Below are 12,145 nucleotides of genomic sequence, written 5' to 3'. Positions count from 1 at the left end.
AAGTCTCCAATGTAGCGCTATGTCAGTTCAGAGCATATTTTCTCAACTACTACACCATGCTACCTTCCATACCCGTGGCATTTATCACATCAAATTAAATTAACATACCACTATTCAAGTTGTCTGATGTTAGCATAGTTTGCATTAGACACACTAAAATATTTTTCTTTGTTGTTAGTTATTTGGAACTCCCTCTTGTGTGTCTACCTTTTAGTAACAATTTATACCTTTCAGAGGACGTAGCATCAAGACAATTTTTGGTAGAATTTTAAATATTTAATCAAGGAGCTGTGCATGATATTTTTAAAAACCATATGTGGCTCCAAGACCTCAGAGTTACCACTTCTCTTAGGAAAGCCAACAAAACATCTAACACACTGTACGATCAGACATCAAAACTGCCCAAACCACCTCTGAATGAGCCTAAAACAACAAATCCTCACTTTCCACATACCTTCTACTTGATGAAACATAAAATTAACAAAAAAAAATTTTTAATTTCTGTATATTAGCTTAAACTGAAGTATATTATTAAATTTGACTCCTCACATTTCTATATCTGCTTAGACAATTGCATTCCTTGTCATTTGAATTCAGACATGGGACAGGCTTATATTAATAACGTAGCAGTCATGGCTTAACCATCAAATTGCATTGTAAGATGCATTGTAAGAGTTTCTTCCTTTACTTTTTCTGGCTAACATTAACCTTTAAAAGTTTTTTTTTTTTTTTTTTTTTTTTTTTTTTTGAGACGGAGTCTAGCTCTGTCGCCCAGGCTGGAGTGCAGTGGCCGGATCTCAGCTCACTGCAAGCTCCGCCTCCCGGGTTTACACCATTCTCCTGCCTCAGCCTCCCGAGTAGCTGGGACTACAGGCGCCCGCCACCTCGCCCGGCTAGTTTTCTTTTTGTATTTTTTTTTTTAGTAGAGACGGGGTTTCCCTGTGTTAGCCAGGATGGTCTCGATCTCCTGACCTCGTAATCCGCCCGTCTCGGCCTCCCAAAGTGCTGGGATTACAGGCTTGAGCCACCGCGCCCGGCCAACCTTTAAAAGTTTTAAGACCTTATCAAAATTAAGTGGAGGCAACTTTGTGATTAAGGACACAGAGATTTGAAGTCAAACTGTCTGGATTCAGATACTAGCTTTGGCTCTTATACTAACTGCATGATTTGGGGCAAGTTTTATGATATCTCTATGCTTCAATTTCCTTATTTCTAAAATGAGGTTGATGATATTAAATGATATTACCATTTTTCCCTATAGTAGAATTAAGATGATATTGATGATAAATATAGATTCAGTTCTACTTTGAGATGGAAAGATAGATTGAATAATTAGACACACACTGTCTAATAGGGTTGTAATAAGGATTAAATGAGATAGTTCAAGTGAGCCACTTGAAAGATAGTAAACTACACCACACACACACACACACACACACACACACACTTAGAAGAGACTATTTTCTGAAGAGACTGTTTACTACCCATATAACTTGAAAACCTTGTTTTGGAAACTGGAGAGAAGTTTTTAATCTAATGACCCACTGATAAACTATTTAGTTTATTTTTATGGTCCTCTAAGACTCATCTTCACTTTCCTTCTTGTCTTTTTCATTATATGCCTTTTACCTGGCACATCTTCATGTCTTCTTCACCCATTATTCTCTGTCCATAATTTAAGTCTCAAACCATATCTCCCATGAAACTTCTGACATCCACCTCCTTAATCACCCATGGTGTTGATAATATGCACCATACAATCAAACACCTAATTATATTCTGTATATGGTTTTCTTGTTGCAGTTAAGCATGACCCATCGCCCATAGTTATATTCCCAATATGTTGAAAATAATAGTATCTCACTTGTATGCAGGATTTACTATGTGCCAGGCCCTGTGCTGAGTCCCTTATGTGAATTATTTCATTTAATCCCCATTATGTAGAAACTTTTTTTTTTTTGAGACAGGGTATTGCTCTGTCTCCCATTCTGGAGTGCAGTGGCACGATCTCAGCTCACTGCAACATCTGCCTCCAGAGCTCAGGTAATCCTTCCACCTTAGCCTCCTGAGTAGCTGGGACTACAGGCACACACCACCATGCCTGGCTGATTTCTGTATTTTTAATAGAAAAGGGGTTTCACCATGCTGCCCAGGCTCATCTCAAACTCCTGGGCTCAAGGGATCTGCCCGCCTCAGCCTCTGAAAGTGTTGGGATTACAGATATGAGCCACTGCACCTTGCTAGGAACTACTATTAACACTACTTTACAAATTAGGAAACTGAGACACAGAGAAGTCAAGTAAGTTGTTAAAAATCACATAGTAAGCAAATGATAGGTCCTGGATGTAAACCTAGGTGGTCTGCTTCATTCTAAAAAGGATTTGATATAATAATAGGAATTTCTCAGTTATGTATTGATTAAAAATGTTATGCTCAGAAAACACATTAACAACCTATGCAATTATAATTTCTGGCTCAGTTAAGGTTGAGCCAATGTTTCCTGCCTTAGTAAAGTAATAAAAATAATTGAATATTTAATTATCACCATTTTTTATGGCCTCAAGGTCATCACAAGGCAGCCAAAATGTTTAAAGAATGGATCAACTAAATATTAATGAATTAATGAATTATCAATTCTCAATGCCTGTGGTCTATGTAGATTCAGAAGACATAGAAGATTTCACTGAATGTGTATTTACCTGTGAACATTCCTTAAAACTATGTCTCTATATGCAAATTAAATATCAAAGACTTTGATATGAGCTCAGTATATTTTTATGATTGTCTCTTTAGGGAGCAGGGGGGAAGGCTCCTTGAGATTTCCAATTACCATTTTTCCCTATGGTAGAATTAAGATGATATTGATGTTAAATATAGATTCAGTTCAACTTTGAGATGGAAAGATAGATTGAATAAACTCTGAAAGCCCCATGACTAAGATTTTAGACCAATAATTCCATTTTTATACTGTTCAAACATTACCCGTAAGAATACATTAAATGCCCTTCATTTGGTAGTCTCAGCTTTCCAGCTATCCATACTGGCTGGTTTCATTTAGTTAAATATGACTAATTATTAATATTTGCTTAATTTTAATATTAATATACTTGTTTGTGCATGTGTGTATATGTGTGTGTTTTAATTACATTAGAAAGTACCAACTGAACCTTTTTGGGAAAAAGTGGTCCTAATTTTTAAAATGTAATTCTTAAGAAATCTTCCCAATCAAAAAAAAATCACTTTCAAGCATTTGCTTCAAGTAGCTGGTACCTGATTACTCCATATTATAACTGATACTTAAAGAATGGTGGAAATTTTTTGCATTCTAATCAGTTTCGAATACTCATTAGTATTGCTGCTACTTCCTGCAGCTTTGACTTTAGTTACATTCTGATTCAATGCATTGTGATTCTCAGTAACTAATTGGGCTGCATTGAATATGTGGGTGACACCGCTGGTCCAGAAACTACCTAAAAGCTCCTTGAACAGTAAAAACAGAACAGAGAAGAAATAACCTTTCAATGTTTTTTCTTAAGTGCAAAAAAGGAAAGCTATCTTACGTGTTGTATATATAAGAACTAATTACTATAGAAGTCACAAACCGAGGAAATGTCTTGACCTCATTCATCTCTTTAATCAAGAAGCACCTACCACATGCACAACCCTATACTTGGAGGAAAAAACTTATTATGGTTACCACATTTTCATTTGTTAATTATGTGTCCTAATTTGGAGTTTGTTACATATGATCACCATACATTACATGCACATATGAATTAACATCAGAAAAAAGTTTGAACATTATATTAACTGAGTCAGAATAGCTAAAACAAATAATAGTGAAAGGAAGATAGAACTATCAGACATTAAGGCATATTTGAAAGCTATGATAATTAAAGCAAAGTGGTACTGATGTGAGAATAGACAGATTAATGCAACTGAATAAAAGCTCTAGAACACACCCAAGTACAAAATTTAGTATATTATAAAACTGGCATCAAAAATCAATGGGGAAAATAAGCATTATTAAATAAATGGAATTGGGACAACTCTTAAGAAAAATGCCTTAGATTTTTTAATTCATACCATATACTAAAGAATAAGATAAATAAAAATACTTCAACTGGATTAATGAGTTAAAATTAAAAGAAAACAAACAGAATTTAAAAAATAGGTGATACATCTTACAATGAGAAAACACTTTGTAAACATAAAAAGAGAAGAAACCATAATAGGAAAAAAAAACAATAAATTTGACTTAGTAAAAATTTAAAACTTTTTTATAATGTTTAGCTAAATGTGCAGACCATCCAATATCTAAATATTTTCAGACATCAAAATTTACACTACTAGTATGGTAGTCACTGGCCACATGTATTTAAATTTAACTTAAATAACATAAAAAAATTCAGGATCTCAACTGCACTAGTCACATCTCAAGTGCTCAATAGCCACACGAGACTAGTAGCTACTGTACTAGACAGCACAGTACTAGAGCATTCTCATCTTTAGGAAAAGTTATATTGGATTGTGATGATCCAAATGTCTCACTCAAATGTTTACCTTTCAGCCAAACATTTCACATTAAGTACCCAGTTTTCCATTAATTCATTACTACTTCTTGCCAACTGTTGTGCTTGGCACTGGGGAGAAAATGATAAACAGTACAAGTTTCTGCCTTCATGGAGCTTATGGTCTAGCAAGGCAGATAGATATTAAACAACCCACACAAATATGAGGGGACTGCAAATAGTTCATGGAAAAGGGGACTTAAAACATAAATATTTAAAAATATAAACTTTGTTTCTTAACAAAAGTATAAACTTTATTTCTACATCAAGTTCAAGACAATTTTGTAAGGGATGAGTCCATCCTGATATAACTGAGGGTCCTGGGAACTTAACCAGTCTTCTTTACATTGTTAACTGAAGAAAAACGGGTGCCCATTAAAGATTTTTTGAGATTAGGAAACAAACAAACAAACAAAAATTAGAAGGAGCCAAATCAGAACTGTAAGTAAGGTAAATGCATAATGATTTCCCTTTGAAACTCTTCCAAATTGCCGTTGTTTAATGAGAGGAATGAGCAGGAGCATTGTCATGGTGGATTAGGACTCTCTGGTGAAGCTTTCCTGGGTGTTTTTATGCTAAACCCTTGGCTAACTTTCTCAAAACACTCTCATAATAAACAGATGTTATCATTCTTTGGCCCTCCAAAAAGACAACAAACAAAATGCCTTGAGAATCCCAAACAGCTGTTGCCTCCTAGGTTCAAGCTATTCTCCTGCCTGAGCCTCCCAAGTAGCCGGAACTATAGGTGCATGCCACCCCTGTCCCCCCCTCCCCCCGGCTAAATTTTGTATTTTTAGTAGAGATGGGTTTTCACTATGTTGGCCAGGCTGGTCTCGAACTCCTGACATCAAGTGATCCGCCTGCCTCGGCCTCCCAAGGTGCTGGGATAACCATTGCTCTTGACCAGTCCACTCTTGCTTTGACTGGACCTCGTCCACCTCTTCGTAGCCACTGTTTTGATTGTGTTTTGTCTTCAGAGTCATACTGGTAAAGCCACATTTCATCTCCTATTACAATTCTTCAACAAAATGCTTTGGGATCTTCATCCCATTTATTTAAAATTTCCATTGAAAGTTCTGCTTTTGTCTGCTGCTGGTCTGGGAGTAACAGTTTTGTACTCATCAAGTGGAAAATTTGCTTGACTTTAATTTTTTAGTCAGAATTGTGTAAGCTGAACCAATTGAGATGTCTGTGGTGTCGGAACTGCTCCTCCTGTTAATCATTGGTCCTCTTCAATTAGAGCACAAACAAGATTAAGTTTTCCTCACAAATTGATGTGGATGACCTGCTGCTGCAGGCTTCATCTTCAACATCGTCTTGTCTCTTCTTGCAAAGGGTTATCCATTTGTAAACTGCTAATTTCTTTGGGGCATTGTCCCCATAAACTTTTCATAAAGCATCAGTGATGTCATCATTCTTCCACCCAAGTTTCATCATAAATTTGATGTTTGTTCTTGCTTCAGTTTTAGCAAAATTCACATTGCTCTGACAGGGACTCTTTTCAAACCGATGTCTCATCCTTCTTAGTGCCTCAAACTAGATCCTGTTCAGATGTGTTACAACAAGTTAGTATGACTTTATTTTAGTGCAAAAAAAAAAAAAATTTGAACTCCTTGCATAATTTTCTCATGATACACATTTTCCATGAACTTTTTAAAGATCCCTCATAGCTATGTATTTACAACTGTGAAGAGTGCTAGAAAAATTTTATAATTTTAAAGCTGTGTAATTCTATAAATGTGCATGGGGACCTGACCTAGTCTGGGTGGTGAGAGAGGCCTCACATGAATCAGGGGAAGAATGTTCCAGGCAGAGGAAATAGCATGTATATATGCCCTGAGGTGGAAATGTACTGGGCTCTAAAGTAAAAGGCAAGTCTTTGTGGCTGGAACATGAGTGAGGAAGAGATTAATATGGAAAAGTAGGCAGGGGCCAGATCATATAGAACAGTGTTTTATAAGATCTTCAGTTACCATACAAAGATTCCATTTCATTCACTCTACTTATGGAGGAAGGAAAGTGGTCTCTGATATTGTGGAAATATTTTCAAGAAGGCTCAAAAAATGTAGAGTAAGAGTGTTTAATCCAAACAGCCTTTTTTCTCTGATCTTTTAAGTATTTATCATGTTTGTCCAAGCTTCTGTGGTATAAACTCTTCCAGTGGTCTATATTCATATTCATTGGTAAAATCAGTAAGTTAATTGCCTAAAAGAGAATGATCTTCCAGGAATCATTCTTCATAAGTCACCTCTCATTAAGAGCAATAGCTATTTGCAAGTCTCTTTTATTATGTAGTGTTTCTAGATCTAGAAAACAGTACCACGGGTGAGTTATGAACACATACAAGCTCATGGATCAATGAGCCTCATGTTTGGAATGGCACCAGCATGCTTCAGTGTTTAATAAATAGGAAAATGAAAGAGAAGGAACAATGAATTTATAACATTTACTCTATTTAAGAGTCAGACATCTTCACATTTACTTTTGAGATTTGGTTGGAGACAAAAGACTTGGCATCAGAAAGCATATTTCTAATTATTCTTTTCTCACCATACCCCTTTAATTTCTAAGCAACCCATTTATTAATGGATCATCACTTAGTTATAAGAGCCTAAACTGCCCAAGTGCCTCCAGATGCAACTGCCAAGTAGAAAATCTCAACTCTGTAACTGTTCACCACTGTATGACTGGGTCCATCACATTGTCTGCCAACTAAGGCTACTAATACTTGACATCTGCCTACTTTGCAGTGATGAAAATGAATGAGAAAATAGTTGAAATACAGTCATTTAAAGTGGGTAATAAAAGTGTGTTATCAATGAAGCATCTATTAATAACAATTTCGTATATTAGTTGGATATTTATTAATCTCTAGGCAAATTTACAAATGTCATTGAAATAGGACTTTTATGGCATCTGCTTATTCATTATTCAAATATATAATGAATGTTCATTTTTTGAGGGGGGATAGAGTCTCGCTCTGTCACCCAGACTGGAGTGCAGTGGTGCAATCTCGGCTCACTGCAACCTCCACCTCCTGGATTCAAGCTATTCTCCTGCCTGAGCCTCCCAAGTAATTGGAACTATAGGTGCATGCCACCCCCGCCCCACACCCCCCCCCCACCCCCGGCTAATTTTTGTATTTTTAGTAGAGATGGGTTTTCACCATGTTGACCAGGCTGGTCTTGAACTCCTGACATCAAGTGATCTGCCTGACTCGGCCTCCCAAAGTGCTGGGATTACAGGCGTAAGCCACCGTGCTGGGCCTTGAATGCTTACTTTAAGCCAGGTACTGTTCTAGTCATTGAGGAAATAGCAATGCATAAAAAAGATGAAATTCACGCTTCCATAAAGCTTATATCCTAGTTAGAAGAGGCAGAAATTAAACCAAATTTTAAAAATACATATTACCATAGAAGGTGGTAAATGTGATGGAGAAAATTTGTTTTTTGTTTTGTTTTTTTTTTTTTTTTAAAAAAAGGCAAGATGGTTACCAGAGGCTGGCAAGGGTAATGGGGATTTAAAGGGGAGTTGGGGATGGTTAATGGGTGCAAAAAGATAGTTAGAAAGAATGAATAAGATCTACTTTTTTTTTTTTTTTTTTTTTTTTTTGAGATGGAGTTTTGCTCTTGTCCCCCAGGCTGGAGTGCAATGGTGCTATCTCAACTCACTGCAACCTCTGCCTCCTGGGTTCAAGTGATTCTCCTGCCTCAGTCTCCCAAGTAGCTGGGATTACAGGTGCCCACCACCACGCCCGGCTAATTTTTGTATTTTTAGTAGAGGCAGAGTTTTCCATGTTGGCCAGGCTGTTCTCGAACTCCTGACCTCAGGTGATCCATCCACCTCAGCCTCCCAAAGTGCTGAGATTACAAGCGTGAGCCACCACTCCTGGCCAAGACCTACTATTTGATAGCACAACCGGGTGACTACAATCAATAATTTAATTGTGCATTTTAAAATAATTAAAACAGTATAATTGCATTGTTTGTAGCACAAAGGATAAATGTTTGAGGGGATAGATACCCCATCTTTCATGATGAGATTATTATACATTGCATGCCTGTATCAAAATATCTCGTATCCCATAAATATATACACCTACTATGTACCCACAAAAATTTTAAATTAAAAAAACAAAAATTAAAATAAGGCAAGAAAAGGAAGGACAGGGACTGTAGGACAGGGGGAAAATTTAAATAAGGTAGCCAGAGAAAATCTTACTAAGAAAATGATATTTGAATAAAGACCCAAAGGAGGTGAAAGTTAAGCCATGTTGATACCAGAGAGAAGAACATTCCAGGCATAGGAATAGTGTGTGCAAAGGTCCTGATACAAGACATTGCCTGGGAAATTAAGGAACAGCCAGAGGAGTGGGAAGGAGATGGGGTGGATCATAAGAGGTAAGATCTGAGAGGTAAGAGGGAGATGGCAAAGAATCAGACTGTGAGGTAATAAGTCATTGTCAAGACTTAGGCTTTTATTCTAAGTGATATGAAAAGCCATTGATGCCAGGTAGGCACCAGGAGAACATGAACATTAGTGGCATTCTAGTTACAAGAGGCAGAACAATGTATTTTCCCAACCCAGAAAAGTTTAATGATATGTGGTTATAGCAACAATAATGATTTGGGCAGGCCATATCCTGAATGCAATTGAGTCTCTCTCACTTTCTTTTTCCTAATACAGTAAAATCCAGGGGTGAAAATCAGCCTGAATAAATGAATAATATTAATTATAGACTATTTCCAGAGGAAATACAGTCCTCTTACCTTCAGTACATATAAAGGTGACAACTAAGCTAACAGGAGTGCCTAGTAGGAGGCCTGCTTTAGTAAAGAGTTATGAATGATTTATAGTTAGTTCACTGCTTATGGCTTTCTAACATATCTAAGAAGATTTTGCTTTACTGAGTCATTGGAATGATCAGCCCTTCCATTTTATTTTCACTATTAATTTGCTCAGCAGACCCACTGTTCTATAGATGCTGAAAAGCTTAAGCTTAAATCCAGCCCCTGTCCAAATGGTGGCAAATTCGGAATCAATCAAATCCAATGAATGAAAAGTTTCTGTAGTATTAGTGTTTGTCTACTCAGAGTTACATAAGATCCTACCTACCTGACAACCTAACCAAGCATAGTTCATAACATGAACACATTCCAACAACTGGAACATGCTACACAGAAGTCAATTGCCCTCTGGCCAGTGATAAGGCAACTTCAGTAGAAGTGGGGTTGAACACTTTAAGCTGCCATTGCAAACCATTGGCATCTACCCCTAAGACTCTATCCTTAGATTCTTTGCAGTCTGTATGTTTTAGAATTTGGTATAATAACAACAGCTAACATTTATCAAGTGCTAGCTATGTACTAGATAGTAAGCTTTTTATGAATACCTTTCCAACTTTATTGAGGTATAAATGGTGTACAAAACCTGAACATAATAAATGTAAATAATTTGGTCAGTTTACACATATGTATAAACTCCTGTTACCATCACCACAAACAAGGTAATAAACATATCCATTATATCCAACGGTTTTCTTCTTGTCCATTTGTTTTGGGGTGAAGTGTGTGTGTGTGTGTGTGTGTGTGTGTGTGTGTGTGTAAGAACCCTTAACATTAGGTTTACCATCTTAAAAAATTGTTAAATGCACAATACCTCATTATTAACTATAAGTACTATGTTGTACGTGGACTTGCTCATCTTGTAACTGTGACTTTATATCCATTAACTCCCTATACCCCCATAATGAATCCCCAAGTAACCACCATTCTGTTGTCTACTTCTATATGTTTAACTATCTTAGACGCCTCATATAAGAGCAATCATGGAGTATTTTTCCTTCTATGACTGACTTATTTCACTTAGCCTAATGTTCTCCAGTCTATGGCTATACTACCCTGAATGCACCCAATCTCATCTTTATTATAGCATGTGATACTTACAACAACCTATAGAGTGAGTATTACTGTTATTTACATCTTACAAATGAGGAACTGACTTGTCCGGGATCGTACAGATTGTAAGTGGCAAATGAAGATTAGAGCCAAAGTAGGGCTGTCCCGGTGGCTTATGCCTGTAATCCCAACAGTTTGGGAGGCCAAGGCATGTGGATCACCTGAGGCCAGGAGTTCAAGACCAGCCTGGCCAACATGGTGAAACCCCATCTCTACTAAAAATACAAAAAATTAGCTGGGCATGGTAGCAGGTGCCTGTAATCCCAGCTACCTGCGAGGCTGAGGCAGGAGAATTGCTTGAACCCAGGATGCAGAGGTTGCAGTGAGCAGAGATCACGCCAATGCACTCCAGCCTGGGCGACCGAGCGAAAGTCTGTCTCAAAAATAAATAAATAAATAAATAAATAAATAAATAAAGCCAATGTCTCTTTTTGTTTTGTTTTGTTTTGTTTTGTTTTACCTTAACCAATTCATGTGCTCTAAATGCCTATGTATAGTCATGCACTTGGAAGTCCTACAGCCTAGATCAGTACTAGTAATACACACTGTTTAGATGATGATGTTGAATGTGTGATTTGCATGCATAACACTAGGTGTTAATATGACTCCCAGGTTATTTCCCACTGCAACTACATCTAGCCTCCCCTTCTTCATGTGTAAAATAGGGATGAGAATATCAACCTAACAAGCTTGTTGAAGGATTTGTTGAGATAATACACGTGGATGTACCTAGTACCTGGCAAATATTAACTAATCTATACATGTTTTCAAATCCTTTTGTATAACCTACCATGAATTCACTGCCCATTATTATCAAGGTGATAATACAAGTGCTGTCTCTAAACCATATATATTTGTAAATTCATCTTTCAGGATTAGAAAGTATGAGTTTCCCCTGTATCACTCATATTCCTTCATCCATTTCCCCTTTCAGCCACGGGCATACAATTAGTAGGCAAAAGTTTACTAGTGATGACTTGATCACAAAGCAAAGAAACCAGTGCTTCATCAGCACCAATTGAGCCAACTGGCAGAGTCCCAAACTGGTTGGCAAAGCTAGGATCAATGAATGACATAGATAGTCCTTCAAGACAGTGTAACCTCCCTCTTTTTTAGCTACCTAGTATTTTTATTCCTTTGAAGAGAACAGGCCCTAAAAGTAAAAATCAGTTAATATTTGACATGCCCATATCTGCCACGCTGAGCTTGGCTATCAGTAGGGTGCCACAGCTTCCAATTCTGAACAATTAGAAAAAAAAAAACTGTTAATAGCCAAAAAACAAAGCACACATTCAGCGTGATTGTCATTTGCACTTCTTTGCAACAGTCTAGACATACTATATGGGGTGTTAGCCAATGTGATAATTGGTAAGTTCATCTTTGCCCATGAACTGGACTTACCTACAAATTATAATATGGGGTTTGCATGCCATTATTGGTCTGCTTGCCTGAGGTCTTTCTAGACTCAACAGGAGCCTTGCTGTTGTCTCAGAAAACAGAGGTCTTAAAGGGTCAGCCCTATATAATAGGCAATTATTAAATATGAAACTTCAGCTTGGAATGTATAGAACATTACTAGATGAGAATGTGAGTCCCAATTATGAATTGGTTCTATGT

General features: G+C 37.1%; 1 protein-coding gene across 3 annotated transcripts in view; it reads left to right on the top strand.

The window, feature by feature from the left end:
* Nucleotides 1-12,145, top strand: part of TENM1 (teneurin transmembrane protein 1) — a 657,629-nt gene that overhangs the window by 450,749 nt on the left and 194,735 nt on the right. The gene's annotated exons all lie outside the window — the stretch shown is intronic.

The sequence above is a fragment of the Rhinopithecus roxellana genome, chromosome 7, assembly GCF_007565055.1.
Source record: "Rhinopithecus roxellana isolate Shanxi Qingling chromosome 7, ASM756505v1, whole genome shotgun sequence".
Taxonomy (NCBI): Eukaryota; Metazoa; Chordata; class Mammalia; order Primates; family Cercopithecidae; genus Rhinopithecus; species Rhinopithecus roxellana.
The sequence above is the reverse complement of the archived record's forward strand: the minus strand, read 5'-3'. Positions and strand labels throughout refer to the sequence as shown.